The 19,731-nt window shown below is 41.7% G+C and overlaps 1 pseudogene; it reads right to left on the bottom strand.

Annotated features, from left to right (window-relative positions):
• Positions 1-13,014: 13,014 nt before the first annotated feature.
• On the bottom strand, positions 13,015-14,791 carry LOC133253460 (large ribosomal subunit protein uL30-like; annotated as a pseudogene).
• Between the last annotated feature and the right edge of the window lie 4,940 nt (positions 14,792-19,731).

Genomic DNA, 19,731 nt, shown 5'->3' with positions numbered 1-19,731 from the left:
GGAGCCTACTCAAACTCACATCCATTTTGTTGGTGATGCCATCCAACCATCTCATCCTCTGTCATCCCCCTCTCCTCCTGCTTTCAATCTTTCCCAGCATCAGGGTCTTTTCAAACGAGTCAGTTCTTCGCATCAGGTGGCCAAAGTATTGGAGTTTCAGCTTTAGCATCAGTCCTTCCAATGAATATTCAGGACTGATTCCCTTTAGGATGGACTGGTTGGATCTCCTTGCAGTCCAAGGGACTCTCAAAAGTCTTCTCCAACACCACAGTTCAAAAGCATCAATTCTTCAGTGCTCAGTTTTCTTTATAGTCCAACTCTCACATCCATACATGACTACTGGAAAAACCATAGCTTTGACTAGACGGACCTTTGTTGATAAAGTAGTGTCTCTGCTTTTTAATATGCTGTCTAGGTTGGTCATAGCTTTTGTTGTAAGGAGCAAGCGTTTTTTAATTTCATGGTCACCATATGCAATGATTTTGGCACTCAATTCAGTTCAGTTCAGTCGCTCAGTCATGTCTGACTCTTTGCTCTTCCCTAAATGTTTGATATTCTACTCCTATGAAGCCATCTGGTCCTGGGATTTTGTTTTTTGGGAGATTTTTGGTCACAGCTTCAATTTCATTGCTTGTAATTGGGTTGTTCATAATTTCTATTTCTTCCTGGTTCAGTCTTGGAAGATCTTTTCTAAGATCTTTTCTAAGATCCTGTCGATTTCTTCCATATAGTTTATTTATTGCCATATAGTTGTTCATGATAGTCTCTTATAATCCTTTGTATTTCTGCATTGTCTGTTGTAACCTCTCCTTTTTCATTTTTAATTTTGTTGATTTGATTCTTCTCTCTTTTTTTCTTGATGAGTCTGGCTAAGGTTTGTCAATTTTGTTTATCTTCTCAAAGAACCATCTTTTAGTTTTATTAATCTTTACTATTGTTTCATTTCTTTTTCATTTATTTGTTTGGATCTTTATGATTTCTTTCCTTCTACTAATTTTGGTGTGTTTTTTTTTGGTTCTTTTTTTTCCAGTTGTTTTAGGTGTAAAGTTAGGTTATCTATTCGATGTTTTTCTTGTTTCTTGAGGTAGGATTGTATTGCTATAAACTTCCATCTTAGGACTGCTTTTGCTGCATCCCATAGGTTTTGAGTTGTCCTGTTTTCATTGTCATTTGTTTCTAGAAGTTTGTGATTTACTTTTTTATTTCTTCAGTAACCTGTTGGTTATTTAGAAACATGTTGTTTCATGTTTGTGTTTCTTACAGCATTTTCTTGTACTTGATATCTAGTCTCATGGTCTTGTGGTCAGAGAAGATGCTTGATATGATTTCAATTTTCTTAAATGTACTGAGGTTTGATCTTTAACCCAAGATGTGGTCTATCCTGGAGAATGTTCCATGTGCACTTGAGAAGGTGTATTCCTCTGCATTTAGATGGAATGCCCTGAAGATATCAATGAGATCCATCTCAACTAATGTATCACTTAAGACTTGTGTTTCCTTATTAGTTTTCTGTTTTGATGATCTGTCCATTGGTGTTAGTGTGGTGTTAAAAGTCTCCTACTATTATTGTGTTACTGTTAATTTCTCTTTTTATGTCTATTCCTATTGCCATTTTCGTAATTGTTTGGGGTTGATTTTGTAGATCTTTTTTCTTCTTTTGTATTTCTTGACCATATAAGTCCGTTTAACATTTGTTGTAAAGCTGGTTTGGTGGTACTGAATTCTCTTAACTTTTGCTTGTCTGAAAAGCTTTTTATTTTTCCATCAATTTGAATGGGATCCTTGCTGGGTACAGTAATCTTGGTTGTAGATTTTTCCCTTTCAGTACTTTAAATACATCCTGCCATTCCCTTCTGGCCTGCAGAATTTCTGCTGAAAGATCAGCAGTTAAGCGTTTGGGTTTCCCTTGTATGTTACTTGTTGCTTCTCCCTTGCTACTTTTAATATTCTTTCTTTGTGTTTAGTCTTTGTTAGTTTGATTAGTATGTGTCTTGATATGTTTCTCCTTGGGTTTATCCTGTATGGGATTCTTTGTGCCTCTTGGACTTGATTGACTATTTGCTTTTCCATGTTGGGGAAATTTCCAACTATAATCTCTTCAAAAATTTTCTCACACCCTTTCTTTTTCTCTTCTTCTTCAGGGACCCCTATAATTCGAATATTGGTGTATTTGATATTGTCCCAGAGGTCTCTGAGACTATCCTCAGTTATTTTCATTCTTTTTACTTTATTCTGTTCTTCAGAAATTATTTCCACCATTTTCTCTTTCAGCTCACTGATTCATTCTTCTGCTTCAGATATTCTGCTATTGATTCCTTCTAGAGTGTTTTTAATTTCAGTAATTGTGTTGTTTGTCTCTGTATGTTTATTCTTTCGTTCTTCTAGGTCTTTGTTAATTGATTCTTGCATTTTCTCCATTTTGCTTTCAAGATTTTTGATCATTTTTGCTATCAATAACCTGTATTCTTTTTCAGGGAGTTTGCCTATTTCCTCTTCATTTATTTGGACTTCTGTGTTTCTAGCTTGTTCCTTCATTTGTGTAGTATTTCTCTGCCTTTTCATTATTATTATTTTTAACTTATTTTGAGAACTTTAACTCATTTGAGGTCTTCTTTTCCCAGGCTTCAGGGCTGAATTCTTTCTTTCTTTTGGTTTCTGCCCTCCTAAGGTTGGTCCGGTGGTTTGCATAAGCTTCTTATCAGGTGAGATTTGTGCTGAGGTCTTGTTTGTTTGTTCATTTTTCCTCTGATGGGCAAGGCTGAGTGAGGTGTAATCCTGTCTGCTGATGATTGGGTTTGTATTTTTGTTTTGTTTGTTGTTTAGATGAGCTGTCCTGGGCAGGGTGCTCCTGGTGGTTGGGTGACGCTGGGTCTTGCATTCCAGTGGTTTCCCTTGTGTGACTTCTCACTATTTGATACCCGCTAGAGAAGGCGATGGCACCCCACTCCAGTACTCTTGCCTGGAAAATCCCATGGGCAGAGAAGCCTGGTAGGCTGCAGTCCATGGGGTCTCGAAGAGTCGGACACGACTGAGTGACTTCACTTTCACTTTTCACTTTCATGCATTGGAGGAGGAAATGGCAACCCGCTCTAGTGTTCTTGCCTGGAGAATCCCAGGGACGGGGGAGCCTGGTTGGCTGCCGTCTATGGGGTCGCACAGAGTCAGACACGACTGAAGCGACTTAGCAGCAGCAGCAGCAGCAGCAGCAGGGTTAGGTCTCTGGTAGTCTAGGGTCTTGGAGTCAGTGCTCCCACTCTGAAGGCTCAGGGCTTGATCTCTGTGCAGTCTGGATGCAAGCACACCTACAGATGATCTCCATTGCAGTGTGGTTTCCAAACAGAATTTGCTCATGGGTTCACTAGATGGGTCATTTTAGAAGCTCCTGGTCACTGGAAAGTCCCATGGGCAGAGGAGCCTGGCGGGATATAGTCCATGGGGTCACAAAAGAGTTGGACATGCCTTAGCGACTGAGCACAGTAGATGGAACAAGTTAAGATGATGTCATATTGGATTACGATGGGTCCTAAATCCCATGACTGGTGTTTGAAAAATTCAGAAGACTTCCAGTTCAGTGGCTTTCAAGCTATTTTGGCCACATCTTCTATTAAAAAATATAATTTGCATTATGACTACAGTATGCTGAATAAAGCCACTCCCTCTAAAGACATTTGAATCCTAACTTCCAGAACCTGTGAATGTCAATCTGGCCCCTTAGGTCTAGGTCACGTGGGTCTCCTCCTTTTGAGGGGAGCACTCAAAAACTCATGGTCTGCAGAATACTCGGGACAGCAAGGAGCAATGGAGAAGGCTACCTTACTTTTTCTGGACTAGGGAACCCTGAGGGACTGATTCTGCACACACTCCGAGGCTAGGAGGCACGCCCTCTATTATTATTTTTAAATTGAGTTGTTTTAATTGAAGCATAGTTGGTTTACAATATCATGTTCATTTCAGATGTACAACACAGTGATTCAACATTTTTATAGCATATACTCCATATAACATTATTATGTGATATTGGTTATTTTCCCTATGTTGTATATTACTTCTTTGTACCATTTATTTTATGCCTTGTAGTTTTTAACTCTGAATTCCCTCCCCCTATTGTGTCTTTGCCCCACCTCTCTTCCCACTTCCGGTTTGTGAGTTTTTGAGTTAACAAGCAAAGAGAGGTGATTAGCCACCTTTTCCCTTGTATTTCACAGTGACATTCATGCAAAATTGCCCTTGTTCCATGAACTAGGCTGAGGAAAGGTGAGTTGAGGATAGATAAGACAGGGTTCCTGCCATCAAAGCAATCTATTTAGGAATAGCCATTTGCTTGCTTCAGGCTTCACTGTGGTGAAACCCAGGCAGAGAGGACAGAGGGAATGAAGCCACTGGTGATGAGCAACACGACTCCTGGCATCCCACTTTGTTTGACTAAGACACTGATGTAATGAGAGAACATAGTTGATGGAGGTTAGCAAAAGTCAGAACCCTTGGAGAGAGAGAGTTAATATTAATACACCATACCATTTGCTTTCTTTCCCCACAGGCAGACTTTTAACTGGAATATTTGAAACCCCATCATTCTCTAAGATGAAGAACTAGCTGTGTAAAACCAGTTTGAGACCACAGCAGCCAAGGAGCTCTAAGATACTACGTAAGTATTTAAACTTGGGCTTTTTCCCTTGATGCCTCTCATCAGAACGACTTTAAAATTTTCTTAGCTGTGTTAGGTCTTAGTTGCAGCATGCAAGATTTTTAGTTCTGGTATGTGAACTCTTAGTTGTGGTGTGTGGGATCTAGTTCCCTTACCAGGGATCTCACCCAGGCCTCTGGCATTGGGAGCATGGAGTCTTAGCCTCTGGACCGCCAGGTCCCCAGAAAGGCTTTAAAGCAAGAGGCTCTGTGATTTTTCTGCTCCATGGGAATGGGTGGAGTGACATTATGGTTGAACGGCAGGGATGATGTTAATGACCCAGGGCTGGGAGTTGTTGAACTAGTGGTAATTGTCTGAATCCCACCACTGACATTTCTAGGAAGGAATTTTGGCCCTAATGATTTTGGCTGCAAAAAGTTGGTAAGATAACCTTCTCTTCCCCCTTCCCATTTTCAGCTCCTCTGGGGAAGAGGAAAACCCCAGACACCAGCTTTCTGGTAACACAAGAAGCTTCCCATAACAGTGTACTATAAATTATAATGAGCACGACCCTTCTCTTTCTCTTCCTCTTTGTTTCGCTCCCTGAGCAATATTGTAAGAGTCTACACAATCTCATAAGGGACTTGGCTGGCAATCAGTGGAAGAGACTGTTCCTTTGGCAGCAGCTCCAAGTGACTAGACTAGACTAATGTATTCCTTTTTGCTTAGTTTCTACAAAATCATATTATGGTTCTATGCAGCTGAGGGGCTGGAGGAAGAAACCCAGGTGTAGAGAAATTAAGGCACAAACTGCCAAAGCCACTCAGCTAGTATTATTTCACCCATGTTAAATCATGGGCCCAGACTCAAGAAGCAGAGTTGCTGTCCCCTTGGGACATGGTCTCTGGGCAGAAGGTGAGATCCAGGGTCTCTGGTTGACCCACAGGCAGCTGGGGCTGTGATGAGAGTCTCCAGAGATAAAATATTCTGTGTAGCACATCCCTCATCAATGCCACCTTTTGTCTCTCAAAATCTGACTCTGTTGGGACTGGAGGATGCACTTTGCACAAACACCCTTGGAAACAAAGACCACCCAGCAATTTGCTCAAGTGAACTTCTTTCTGAAAGCCATTTTTGCCTATCTTGGAGTCATAAGAAGTGAATTTTCTTAATTCCAACACTCGCTACCCATGTGATCTAGGGCATGTTGTTAGCTTTTCTGCTCCCCAGTCTCTTATTTGTAACAGGATGGGGGAATATGAATGATCTCCAAGTTCCCTTTGTTGCTCCCTTAGAAAGAGCCGATGAAAGCAAGTCTTATTTTCTGGAAGGTGCATTATTAGCAAATATTTCCCCCACCTCCTGAAAAGCAAATTAATACACAGACTTTTATCAAAACTTAATTGAGGTTTCTAATCATGATCTTAAAATTTTGTTTTGTAGAAAGTGAGACAAATTCAAGCCAAATGTATTCTCACATGAAAGAAGTCAAGCTTAGTAAATTGTAGTGAGAGGGGTCAGCCTGGGTGGGTCCCCCTCAGAGGCTGGACCACATCCACAGATACTGCAAAACAGTTCAGTCCAGCATAAAAGCAAGGCTCACAGCATGTGCATGTCTGGCTCTAATGGCCTCTTGAAAGCTGTTTTGCCTGCTCCATGTACTAGGTAGTTCATTAAGAGGAGAGCTTCCACCCATATCCACAGTTTTAGCTCTCAACAGCCTACTCTGAATTGTTCATTGATGCCATTTTGTTGGGCTCCATCCTGCTACTCACCTTGGTGTTTATTCTTTTGTTTCTCTACTTGCTTTGCCCTTTGGACTTGATGGTAGGTATTGTGGTCCCAACTGAGTTTCCTTCCATAAGACTTTATTTCACCCAGATATTCTGCTTTAGGCCTCCTTGATTGAACCTGGCCTTGATCTCTCCCCGTGTGAACTCTGCCACCAGTTTTAGTTAACCTCCTTGAGCAGCTCCTGAACATGGTCATACTTAATAGGTAAATGAAGTGCAAATAGTTAGAATGAAGAGGCTAAGAAGATTTTAACAAAGTTTATGATGGATGCACAGAGAACATAGAGCAGGTGATACTCCAAGAACCAAGGTATATACTGGGAATCAAGGATGGACAGTAGGGACCCAGCTACTGAACCGGAGTTCAGGGTTTGGGCTCTAGTTCACCATGGTTGTGATGGTGAGGGTTCGAATGGAATCAACTTTCTAATGGCTCCAGAGATCTTGCAGGTCTATAATAATGATACCTTTTAGAAAACCTTAACACATAAGCATTTTTACTTATTGATCCATAATAATTACATTTCAAGTAAGGAATTCTAGCAACAGTGAGGTATTCTGCAGATAGTCTGCAATCTCTGAAGACCTATAATCGTGACAGTCAGTCTGGCTTGGTACCTCCTTGGGCTCTGCTCCTTTTACCTTGCTTTTCACTGCAGGTGGCAAGTCTAACTCACCTGGTTCAAATACAAGTCTGAGTCAGTTGGTCCATATTAAACTAGGTCTGAGAAACTGTGATGCTTTCAGGCTTTCTGGACCAGGTCATCAACATGCGGTCAAGGTTTCCTCTTGTGAAACAGCCAATAGAAGGGCTGTCATTGAGGGAAGTGAGCTGGACTATAGGCGAGAGAGTTGGGCAGCACGGTAGCACGGCGGAATGGGGAAGGAGTCTAGTGCATGAGCCAGGAATGAGTTACGGGGGACGGCACTTGCTGGGGACTCAAAAAGTATTTGGGAATTAATACATGAATAAACTATTGTTTCCAATTTCTCCCAGACTTAGCATGTAGGATTAAGGCTAATGATTCAAACTGATGTATCCAGTTATGACTGAACCGTCCACAGAGGTGATTCACCATTGAGTCCTATGAATCCTACTTTTATCTCTAACTCCAGTTTTGGTTGATCTTTTGGGGCAGGTTGAGCTGTGACGAGGGAGAGAGAGGTATGAAGAGGCAGAGGTGCACCCTGAGTAGGGCTTTGCCGGGCAGTGTTTTTCAGAGCCAGCGTATTTCTGGCAAAAAGTATTACTTTCTAGAAACGTGTCTATTTGCAATGTTGATCTAATACAACATTAACTTCTGAAACATTTGTACTCATTTTGCCAATTCTCCAAACTTAAGAATGGAGTTAATAAAGTAATAGAGACATTTTAGATGGGGAAGTTCTACTTAAACAATGGCCACATGTGTTTAATTTTCCACTTGCTTCCTAAATTTCTATGCCTGAAAAGAGCCTTGGAAATCACAACCTCTTGTTTATGGACAAGAAAACTTAGGTCGTGAGCAGAGAATTTGTTCAAGGTCATATGGGTCTCAAGGGAAAAGGCAGGATCAGGATCCGAGGCCTCAGACTTCCAGAAAGTGCCATTTTAACCCTATTCCAATCTTCTAATTCACGAGTGGATGCCATTGAGGGATTTTGAGAAACTGCTTTAGCATCAGAGACCAATCAGCCTTGTTCCAGCTCATACCATGACTTTGCCTCAGTGGGCAAGTGCAGCCATGTAGAATCATGGTCTTTTTTCTTTTTTAGAGGAATTTCAAAAGGTCGGGTGAAGCAGTGCATGCATGTTAAGTCGCTTTAGTCATGTCCAACTTTTTGCGGCCTATGGACTGAAGCCCATCAGGCTCCTCTGTCCATGGGATTTTCCAGCCAAGAACACTGCAGTGGGTTGCCTTTCCCTCCTCTTTGCATGACTGAGCACGCACACTATTCCATATAATATGTATCTTATAAGCTGATATTTCATCTTATATCAACTATTTTGTGCTATGCTGTCATTTATCATAATAAGCTGATTCACCCACAAGTGCATTCCACAAATACTTGTGAACGTTGTCAATCAGCACCATTTTAGGGACCAGAGGGTTTAATGGTAATGAACAAGGAATCCTCAATCCTTGTTCTTACAGAGCCTGCAGCCTAGTAAAGGATTTGGAAAGCTATTTTTAAAGTCCCACTTCATTGTTCCTATCCAAAGTCCCCTGTAGACTATATCCTTGTCCAGCTCCCTGCTGTGACATTCTATTAGATAAAACACACTTCAGCCGAGTGAAAACATACTTCAGAAGAGTGAAACACTTTCCCCCAATTTAACCCTTGGTCAAATATTTCTTGGAGAAGCAGCTCTACAAACTCAGAAATCAAAGCGAGAGAAGGTAGATAAGCCTTAAGTATCAGGAAAGTATGGAAACTGCCCAGAGCAGAAAAGTGACTTGGTCAAGACCTCAAATATTGGTAAAGTCAGGAAGGGAACCAGATCCCTCGGCTCTTACTTTATTTCTCTTTTACAAGAATGGAATCTTCTAAAATTCAGAAACATCCCTAAAGATTTGAGCCCTGCCTTTACACAAAAGGAAAACCTTCTGACAGTACCCCATCACTCACTCCCAGCCTTGAGTCTATTTGCTTCCTGCTCTCACCCTGTGGTGATGGTTTAGTCACTAAGTCGTGTCCAACTCTTGTGATCCCATGGACTGTAGACCACCAGGCTCCTCTGTCCATGGGATTTCCCAGGCAGGGATGGTGGAATGGGTTGCCATTTTCTTCCCCAAGGGATCTTCCCAACCCAGGGATCTAACCTTCATCTCTTGCACCTCCTGCATTGCAGGTAGTTTATGCACTGCTGGGCCACCATCTTATATCCCCTATTTTGTACTATGCTATTATTTATCATAATAAACTGGTCCATTCACAAGTATATTCCACAAATACTTGTGAATGTCAATCAGCACCCTTTTAGAGACCAGAGTGTTTAACGGTGATGAATAAGGCATCCTCAATTCTTGGTCTTATGGATCCTTCAGCCTAGTAAAGGGTTTGGAAAGCTGTTTTTGCCAAGTCACCCTAGGACTTGGCAATCTCCCTTGTACAAAGTAGGCATTCAATACACTCGTTACAATTGAACAAATGAATGAGTATTGTGGACATTAATATATAGTATGAACTTAAGTTGATCATTCACAGACACATATGAAGCACAATTTGGAAATTCACCCATGATGGTCCTAGATGAGCTTTGGGTAGGTTTTTTGAAAATTCTGTTAAATTACACAAGAAAGGAAAATGAAAGCTATTTCTATGTAGTCTCTGTCTCCATAGGTGAAACTGAAAATGGGTTTTTGATGTAGATTGTCAGGCTGGTCTCCGAGACTTTATAAGATCACCTTCAAACTAACTACCAGTTTCTGAAAAGAGGGTAGATATGAATGATTAATACCTTCTTTTAAACACTGGTCAGTCTGGAAGAAACAGAAAGACATTTGAAGGGAATGGGGAGATATAGAAAAAAGAAATATATTGGTATATTACTGTTCACAAAACATTTTAATAGCCATTGTCTCATAGGAGACAAACAATTCTGTAAATGCTATTGTTATTCCCATTTTACAGATGAAGACACTGAAGCATAAGAGTTAAGCTAGGAAATGTCATGGCCTGCATTCAAAGAGAGTTCTCCTGACTTTAGAGTTGGTGCTTTTTTAAGCGTCTCACCCTTCTTTGTACACATGGCAACATCGCAGCCACCTGCATGCGTACAGCCTTTCATCCATGAATCACGACGCGGGAGATTTTGCGGTGAATCTGTCTTAAAAATGATGGATGCTGTACATCAGTGCACATTCCCTATTTTAGTTGACAGCATCACCTTGTGGATGAAAATACATCTGGTGTGTGTTTTTATTTGTAAATATATGTATACTCTGTCGATTAGGGATAATGAGCCAACCTATTATGCTGTCAATCAGAAGTGTTTTGGGGTTGAACTTCTTTACCAGAATTTATTTTTTAGTAATCAACTAATAAAGAAAGGTCAAATAATAATAGTTAACTGATGAGAGAACAGAATGAAAGCCGTTGTGCTTCTGGCCGCTTTGGTTAAAACTTACTGCCATTTTGCTAGCTTAATTAACATTTTTTTTGAAAAGTGGGGGTTAGAATTATAGTATTTGTAGCTTTGTGGTGAGAACTAAAAGGGAAAAATAAAATAACAGCAGCTTAGCAGAATCTCGTTGTTTAAAACAAAAGAATGATAGGGTCTCAAGTCCAAAAATCTTGAAGTTCTGCATTTCAACTCCATGTGATTTTAAAACTCTCTTAACCTTTAAAACTTTCTTTATCTCTAACATAGAGAAAACAATGCCAAGCTTGTGGAATGGTCATCAAATATTGGGTAAGATAATAAGAGAAAGAGCCCCCGTGCATTGAAAGACAGGGGGTGAAAACTCCAGGACATCCATCCAGTGTGGACAGAGTCCTTACCACTTAAGCAAAAATATAGATACATTTTAGCAGGCATATCTTAGCTGGTTTGGGTTCTTTTCCTGCTGCAGTTTTTGGTAGACAAACAGGCTTATAGAAAATATTTTTATTATCCACAGTGAGAAATGACAAATACCCTATTTTTTCCTAAAAGGTTTTACAAATGAGAACAGAAAACTAACATCCCAACTTCTCAGTAGCAAAGTGGGGGCAGTTCATTCCAATGAATAGATTATTAACAATTATAATAGATTAGAATTAATTCCTAAATTTAATAATTTGGCAATTTATTACTAACTTCAATGCTTATTTGATAGAGGATTTGGCAATCTGAATTCCACGTGCTGTCCTGATTAAATGTTTCCTGCACAAGTTTCCTTGGAACAAAGTTTTGCTTTTGTTTTTGGTTTTTTTTTAAATTACCCTTGTCTTGTAAGAGAAAGCCTTATTGGGCAATCCATGCACAGTGGGAATGGAGTGTAAGTAATGGCTCATGGTCATAGAGTGAAAAGAGCCGGCCTCCTTAGCTGTACCACACTAGCGTCTCTACAGACTGCCAGCCTCCATCCCTGCATCACCGCATCCCCTCATCCCCTCCTGTATCCCCCATCCGCCCACAGCCCAGCCCTCAGAGCAGGGGGTCTTCAGGGCAAACTTTCAGTTTGAATTTCCCGGCTTTTGTCAGTTTCTGTCAGAGCCCTAGCCACCTTCTCCCACTGCCTGCGGTGGCTTTGTTTTCCCTTCTCCTGCATTTGCTCCTCGTTAGCCTGCGTCCCGTGTCGGCGCGTTCACCGTCGGCAGAGCGCTGCTGACAGATGGTCGGGGGGCTGGGAGTGGGGCTGCCGTGGCTCCGGGCCAAAGGATGTGCCTCCCGCCGGAATGCACGGCCCACAAACTCCTCCCTGAAGCCTCGTCCCTTCGGTTTGGTTCTGTGGGCGTGTTTGTATGTGCCGGTGCCCACGTGGCATGTTTTGTTGTGGTGGTGGCGGTGGCTGTGGCTGTTTTTGTTGTTATTTGGGCCAATGACAACAGAGGCCTCGCTGGCTGGCGGCTGCTTTCCACTCTTGGCAGTTTCCAGACTCCCAGACAGGAAATTCTCCTAACGATTGCAGCTGTGAATTGGCCCATTTTTCTGGAAAGGGGATAAAGACAAAAGTTCTGTGGGATCTTTCACTTCTCTTGCACAAGCAAGGACACGTTGAGCACAAACAGGGACCTGCAAGGAGATGGGGGTTGAACTGCAGTGGGGCTGGGAGAAGAGAATGTGCGCTTGGAGCATGCGCAGTGGAGCTCCCCGCGTCCTGATGTCAAATTGCCCCGCGAGTGACACTGCTCTGGGTCCCGCTGGGGATTCGGCAGTTTGAACCCATTTGACAGTCAACAGAGACTCACTTCCATTCATTTTTTTTCAGCGAAAATCCCAGAGCTGGCTCTGTGGCTGGTGGTTTACTGGGGAGTGAGGATGCGCCAGAAAACAAAACTGGCAAGGTGTAAGCCTCACGGAACTAACAACTGGGTAGACAAAATACAAGTAAGCAAACACGTATCACAGTCACACCCTTGGCAGTGTTTTCCATGCAACTTAACAGGCTGCCATGGTAGAGATGGATGGTGATGGTGATGATGGTTCCCAATTTTTAATGTGTTCTTCTTAATGTGCCAAGCACTGTTCTGAAGGCATTTCTCACTTCATAATATCTCTTTGGGAAGAATACTATGCAAAAGGACATTTGGAGTGATCAGGAAAGGCCTCTCTAAGGACAAGAAATCTGAATTGAGATGTGGAGGACACAAAAGAACCAGCCATTTAAAGAGCCAAGGGAAGGGGACTGCAAGGACGAAGATCCTGAGGTGGAGCAGAGCTTAAGTGTATCCAGGTCATTGAGAAAGACCTATAGAACAGGGGTGACCTGACCTGTGGGACAGGGTGTAGAGGTAAGATGGTGACCAGAGTGGGAACTGGGGAGACTGGAATGGTATGGGGTGAACTTTTGAAGTAGTCAGGGCCCTTGTGAGGACCAGGTCCTAGAAAGGGAAATGAGAATGGGAAGCCATCGTTGGATTTATAGCTGAGAAGAGACATGATTTGAATTACATTTTTGTTTGTTTGTTTGTTTGAATTGTTTATTAACTGACCAGATTACAAAAATAATCCTGGTAGATACCTTAGTTCATCCTTCTAATAAGCCTGTTGATCTGGTCTTCCCTGTTGCCAGCATCTCCACCTTCTACAAAATGAATGGTCTTTTTCTTCATTCCAGCTTGTGGAAAAGACAATTTAAAGGGCCATAGGAAGTTGTTTGCTTCTTTGAAATGTTTTCCAACAGTATAGATCTCATGAATCAGATCCTCCATGCAGATGATTCCGTATTTCCCAAGAGATGGAGCAATCAGTGCATTGTCTGTCAGGGCAATTCGCTTTTTGTTGATTTTGCCATAACCACGCTTGTAGATCAATTCATTTACAGACTTCGGATTTGGGTAGCCCCAGCTCAACATTCCGGAGAAGGCAATGGCACCCCACTCCAGTACTCTTGCCTGGAAAATCCCATGGACGGAGGAGCCTGGTAGGTTCCAGTCCATGGGGTCGCTAAGAGTCAGGCATGACTGAGCGACTTCACTTTCACTTTGCACTTTCATACATTGGAGAAGGAAATGGCAACCCACTCCAGTATTCTTGCCTGGAGAATCCCAGGGACAGAGGAGCCTAGTGGGCTGCTGTCTATGGGGTTGCACAGAGTCGGACATGACTGAAGCGACTTAGCAGCAGCAGCTCAACATTCAGAAAACTAAGATCATGGCATCTGGTCCCAACACTTCATGGGAAATAGTTGGGGAAACAGTGGAAACAGTGTCAGACTTTATTTTTTTGGGCTCCAAAATCACAGATGGTGATTGCAGCCATGAAATTAAAAGATGCTTACTCCTTGGAAGCAAACTTATGACCAACCTAGATAGCATATTGAAAAGCAGAGACATTACTTTGCCAACAAAGGTCCATCTAGTCAAGGCTATGGTTTTTCCACTGGTCATGTATGGATGTGAGAGTTGAACTGTGAAGAAAGCTGAGCACTGAAGAATTGATGCTTTTGAACTGTGGTGTTGGAGAAGACTCTTGAGAGTCCCTTGGACTGCAAGGAGATCCAACCAGTCCATTCTGAAGGAGACCAGCCCTGGTTGTTCATTGGAAGGACTGATGTTAAAGCTAAAACTCCAGTACTTTGGCCACTTCATGTGAAGAGTTGACTCATTGGAAAAGACCCTGATGCTGGGAGGGATTGGGGGCAGGAGGAGAAGGGGACGACAGAGGATGAGATGGCTGGATGGCATCACTGACTCGATGGACATGAGTTTGGGTGAACTCCGGGAGTTGGTGATGGACAGGGAGGCCTGGCATGCTGTGATTCATGGGGTCGCAAAGAGTCAGACATGACTGAGCGACTGAACTGAACTGAACTCAACTGATGCAATGTATGACTCCACAATTCTTAGCATGTTAATTGATGCCTTGTTGAGCTTCACAAAGGTGCTATTGAAGATCTGCCAGAGGTGAAGGAGCTGCAGCACCTTTCACACCTTTGGGCTCACACGGTTGATACCTCTGATCCTGATGACAAATGCCAATTTGGGTTCCACGGGTACATAGAAGTTGCAGGCTTTTCATGCCATCCTAGCCATTTGAATTTCAGTTCTGTACATACGTCTCTTTTCCTTGTGATAATGCTTAAGCTTTTTCATAGATAAGCTTCCTCCTTCCCTTTTGAAGCATCTTTTGGGCAAACTTCTTTCTCAGATGCTTGATCTTAAGCTCTGTGAAATTCTTTCACTTTTTCTTAAGGGTTTCTGGCACACCAGGAACCTTCTTTTTCTTCTCTTCTGCACTCTCCATGGTTCCCTGCCAGGAAAGAGGCTGGAATTACATTTTTAAAAGATTTGTTTATCTGTATTGGGGAACATGAAATGAATTGGATCATACAATGTGGAAGTGGAAGTATGGAAGGCTATCACTGGCAAGAAATGATGGTGACATGACTAAGGATGGTAACTATAGACATGGAGAAGTGGACGATTAGGTCTCCATGTTGGTGGTGGACACAAGAAGAGAGGTTGCTCAGCTAAGTTGGTGAGGTCTTGAGACTGAGTAGTCATGGGAGCACCCCACTTTCTGACTCTGGACATTTGATGGTGGCAGATGTGACATTCACTGGGATGGAAAGGACTGATGATGGACCAAGGGTTCCTCCACAGACAAAGAGTGTACCTGCTTTGTACACTGGAAAGGTCAGTGTCCAGTGAGGAAATCTGAAGCCTGGGATGAAGAAGAAATACCTTCCACGGAAGGGGAAAAAAGAACGACTGTATGATAGCAGGAGAATAATCACCTTACCTTTGTGAGATGATGTTGTGTACTTTAACATCTGTATCTTGTCTCATTTGTTCTTCACTCTAATATTGTGCTAGCATTATGATGGTTTCAATTTAAAGGAGAAAACGAGACTTACAGAAGTGAACTGACTTTTCATGGTCACGCAGTTGGTAATACTAGTTATTGTCAACATGCATGGAAAACTAACTTTGTACCAAGCACTGGTTCTACATATTTTACATATGCTGGGTCTTCATAATCAACTAAGGTAGATATCACTTTTACCCCATTTTGCAGAGGGGAAACTGAGGCACGGAATGCTTAAATAATTTGTTCGAGGGTATATAACTATCAGAATGTAACTATTTCTTTTATTATTATCATTAGTTTTTGGCCACGCTGGGTCTTTGTTGGGGCGTGCGGGCTTTCCCTAGCTGTGGTGCGAGGGGGCTTCTCAGCGTGATGCACAGACTTCTCTAGTTGTGTGGCATGGGCTCTAGAGCATGGCCTGAGGAGTTGGGTTCAAGGGCTTCGTTGCCCCGCGGCATGTGGAATCTTCCCAGACCAGGGATTAAACCTGTGTTCCCTGCATTGGAAGGTGGATTCTCAACTACTGGACCATTAGGGAAACCTCAGAATATTATTTATGTCTAAATAACAAAAATAAGTTTCAAGTCTGGCTCCCTATTTGTGTTGTAAACCACCATGCTCTACTAGGTATGATTGAATTAGGGCTCTGAATCTCACAACCTTTTTACTATTCTGAGATGTTTCCTTGGTTCTACTTTTGATGATTACTCTTCTTCTCCCATGAATTTGTGTATCTGGGTCATCTACAGGTTTGCTATAGATAGCTAGATGACTGTTCCTCAAATATTTTCCTCCAAAGACTATATAGCATCATGATGTAACATCTGAAAAGAACTCTTTTGTTGAAGGGACATACCTGTTAATCCTATCAAAATTAAAAACAGAAAAGAAAACCTATGAACTAATTTGGTCTACATTTGTTGATTGATCAGAAACCATTTTTTTGTTCTGACTTTAAAATTAATATATGCATCTTGGAATAGGACTTCCCATTTTCTTGACAGTCCTAGGGCCAAGTAGGAAGAAGGCACGTATACATTATATTAGTTTCATTTTCTTGTCTCATAAAAGATGGTCCATGCACATAGCAAAGAAGAAAGAATTAGGCCACAGACAATCCCCACATATTTCTTGATAAGGTTCTGTGGGTGATCACCTTGGCAGCATATTGAATGTACTTCCTGTCATATTTCTTCATTGAAGGCAGATAGGAGAGTGATTACTCCAACCTTCTTTGTGCATATGTATCTGATCAAGTTCTCTGACTGCAAGTGTGAGTGTGATGATGAACACGCATTCTGGCACTTCACAGCCTCCCAGAAAGTGGTTCTGTTCCTGAGTAGGGTTGAAATAACCACAGGCAATTTTTTTTTTTTTTTTGCTGTTGGTTAGTTGAGTAAGCATGGCGTTAGGTCCTCATTCTGCTCATTCTGAAAATGTTCTATTGGTTTCTTGTACCCAGTTGGTGGTGAACAGCTGCCTCACCAGGATGTTTGTTCTGAAGATGAAGTGAGATGATTTCTCCATCTTGGCCTTCATTCAATCAGGTAGCTAGGATAAGAGAGGCAAAATGCTTACCTTATACTTATAAAAAGTACTGCACAAAGCTGCTTCATGTTTTATCCAAAATATGCTCCTCCATTAGGCTTGGGAAACATTACATTCTGTTTCTGCCGTGTATTGTCATACAAAAAGCTCTGATGAGGCCTACGGTAAAGAAACATGTTTGATTTTGCTGAACGTGGTCCTTCCCAAACTATCTACTGTCATCTATGCTGACAATCATTTGTGTGAATCATGCCCCAGCCAGATCATTCTTTAGCCCATTCAAGGTGTATTGAGGGACTTCCTTCCCTGGTGGTCCAGTGGTTAAGAATCCACCTAGCATTGCAGGGGACAGGAGCTTGATCCCTGGTAAGGGAACTAAAATCCCACATGCCGCTGAGCAACTGAGCCAGTACGTTACAGCTGGAGAGTCTGTGCACCCCAACAATGATCCTGCGTGTTGCAACTACGGCGCAACTACAGTATGGCTGCAGCCAAATAAATAAATAAACATTAAAAAAAAAACAATGTGTTGGAATCAAACTCCTTAAAATAAAGCACTAAAAGAAAAAAAATAATGACTAGGGTAGATTGTTTCCAGTCAGATAGCCTGAAGCGCATGAACTGACTTAGTCTATTAGACATTCTGTAATTTGGGGCAAAATTCTTAAATTCCTTCGGTTCTTTCATTTGTAAAATGGGAAAATGAATATTTTCTCAATAGTTGATTGTGATTTGTTTATTTATTAGTGAATATATTCATTAAATATTTATTGAATATCTTCTCCATGCCAAGTATTGTACCAGGGACTGGAGATTCAGGGGCTAGCCAACTGTATTAGTCAGAGTTTTCTAGAGAAATAGAACTGGTAGGAGAGATAGACAGATATAGAATAAATCATAGATATATATTATAAGGAATTGGCTCATGTATTAATGGTTATGGAGGTTGAAATATGCCAACTGCAAGCTGGAGACCCAGGAATGCTGTGATATAATTCAACCCAAGTTCAAAGACCTGAAAATATGAAGTTATGAGGCAGAGGAAGATCATGTCCCCCCTCAGGCATGAAAGGTCAAATTCTTCCTTTTTCTGCCGTTTTGGGCCCTCAAGGGATTGGATGATGCCCACCACATTGAGGAGAGCAAGTTACTTTACTGCATCCATGGATTTAAATGTTAGTTTCAGCTGGAAACACCCTCAGAGACACACGTAGAAATAATATTTGCCAAATATATGAGCACCCCTTGAGTTAGCCAAGCTGACATGTAAAGTTAACCATTGCACCAAACCACTTGGAGTTGAATTGTTTTATCACAAGAAGTCCCTGATTGACCTTTTGCCCTCATACCATCCCAAGGCATCAGTTTCTGGTCCTATTTTTTGGTATTACATAGCAAGAGAGATTCACCAGCAAGGCTGCTCTGTGGCAGACTAGGACAGATGTTTTCTGAACCTCCAAGCAGAAAGGAATGTAACTCACAGCCTGGATGGGTAATGTAATATGTGCCAAGATGAAGACAAGCTATTTATCAAGGCTTCTCCTACAAACGTTTTAAAAACGCTATTCTGACTTCTACCCTTTGTACTGTTTATTTTTTTTTAATCTTGTAGTATTCAGTCTTTGTTCTTTCATTTGAGAAATTTATTTTTAAAAATTGACATGTGAAAGAGTTTCCTTTGCAGATGAATATATTACTGAGGGGAAAGGGGAAGAAGTGGAAACGGCAGGTTCACTTGTGTCCTGTGTTATTACTGGTCCCAAGATGGAGAAGATGCTTGGTCTCCTCACCTCCTCTTTCCCTCCTGATGCCCTTCTAGACTTAAAGGGAGCCCTTTTAAAAGAGATCATCCTTGAGGAAAGCACTAAATTAACCATACAGTCAACATAAGGCCTTGGTAGCTAGACAGAGGCCTTATTGATCATCATGCTTTTGCTTGTGGTTCACTGACTCCTTGCTTACCTTTTTAAGAGGTTGGTCCAATAAACTCGTCTATACTCATGGCATGTCCTGTTCAGAGCTTCTGGCTCATAGATCCAGGGTAACGTGTAATGCTTGCAGATGGGGTGGGTACAAGAATTAAAAACAAAAAGAGACCTACATCTTCATCTGTGTGATTACCCAGATGGAGAGCAAGAGGACTAAAATAGATGACTGTAAACGGGAATTCAGTGAGAATGGAAAAGCTAACAACTTGTTGGCCTTTTGTTGTGTATTGCTCCTAAACAGGGTTTCTCAGACTCCATACAATTGGCATTTGGGGCATAATTCTTGGTGTGTGGGTGTTGTCCTGTAGATTGTACACTGTTTAGCGTAAACCCTGTTCTCTGCCCACTCAGTACCAGTAGCAAGTTTCCAGGCATTGTCAAATGTTCCCAGGGGACAGGGACAAAATCATCCACTTTCTTTTAGGGTTACAAGCAGATGTAATACAGAAGCTGGCTCAATTTGTGCTATTTTCTTAACATTAATACCTTTTAAAAAATTTTGGCTGTGCTGGGTCTTCATTGCGGTGGATGGGGGTTTTCTCTAGATGCAGTGTGTGGGCTTCTCCTTGTGGCGCATGGGCCTTTCTAGTTGTAGGACACAGGCTTTTCTTGTTGTGGAACACTGGCTTTAGAGCACACAGGTTCAGTCAATGCAGTGTATAGGCTTTGTTGCCCCAGGGCACGTTGGATCTTAGTTCCCCAACCAGGAATCAAACCAGATTTGATTCTGATTTGGATTCTCTGATTCTCTGATTTGGATTCATAACTACTGGACCACCAAGGGAATCCTAAATATTAATACCTTTCAGAAAGAATCAAAAACTGTGAATATAAAAG

Source organism: Bos javanicus, chromosome 8, assembly GCF_032452875.1.
Source record: "Bos javanicus breed banteng chromosome 8, ARS-OSU_banteng_1.0, whole genome shotgun sequence".
In the NCBI taxonomy this organism is placed as follows: Eukaryota; Metazoa; Chordata; class Mammalia; order Artiodactyla; family Bovidae; genus Bos; species Bos javanicus.
The sequence above is the reverse complement of the archived record's forward strand: the minus strand, read 5'-3'. Positions and strand labels throughout refer to the sequence as shown.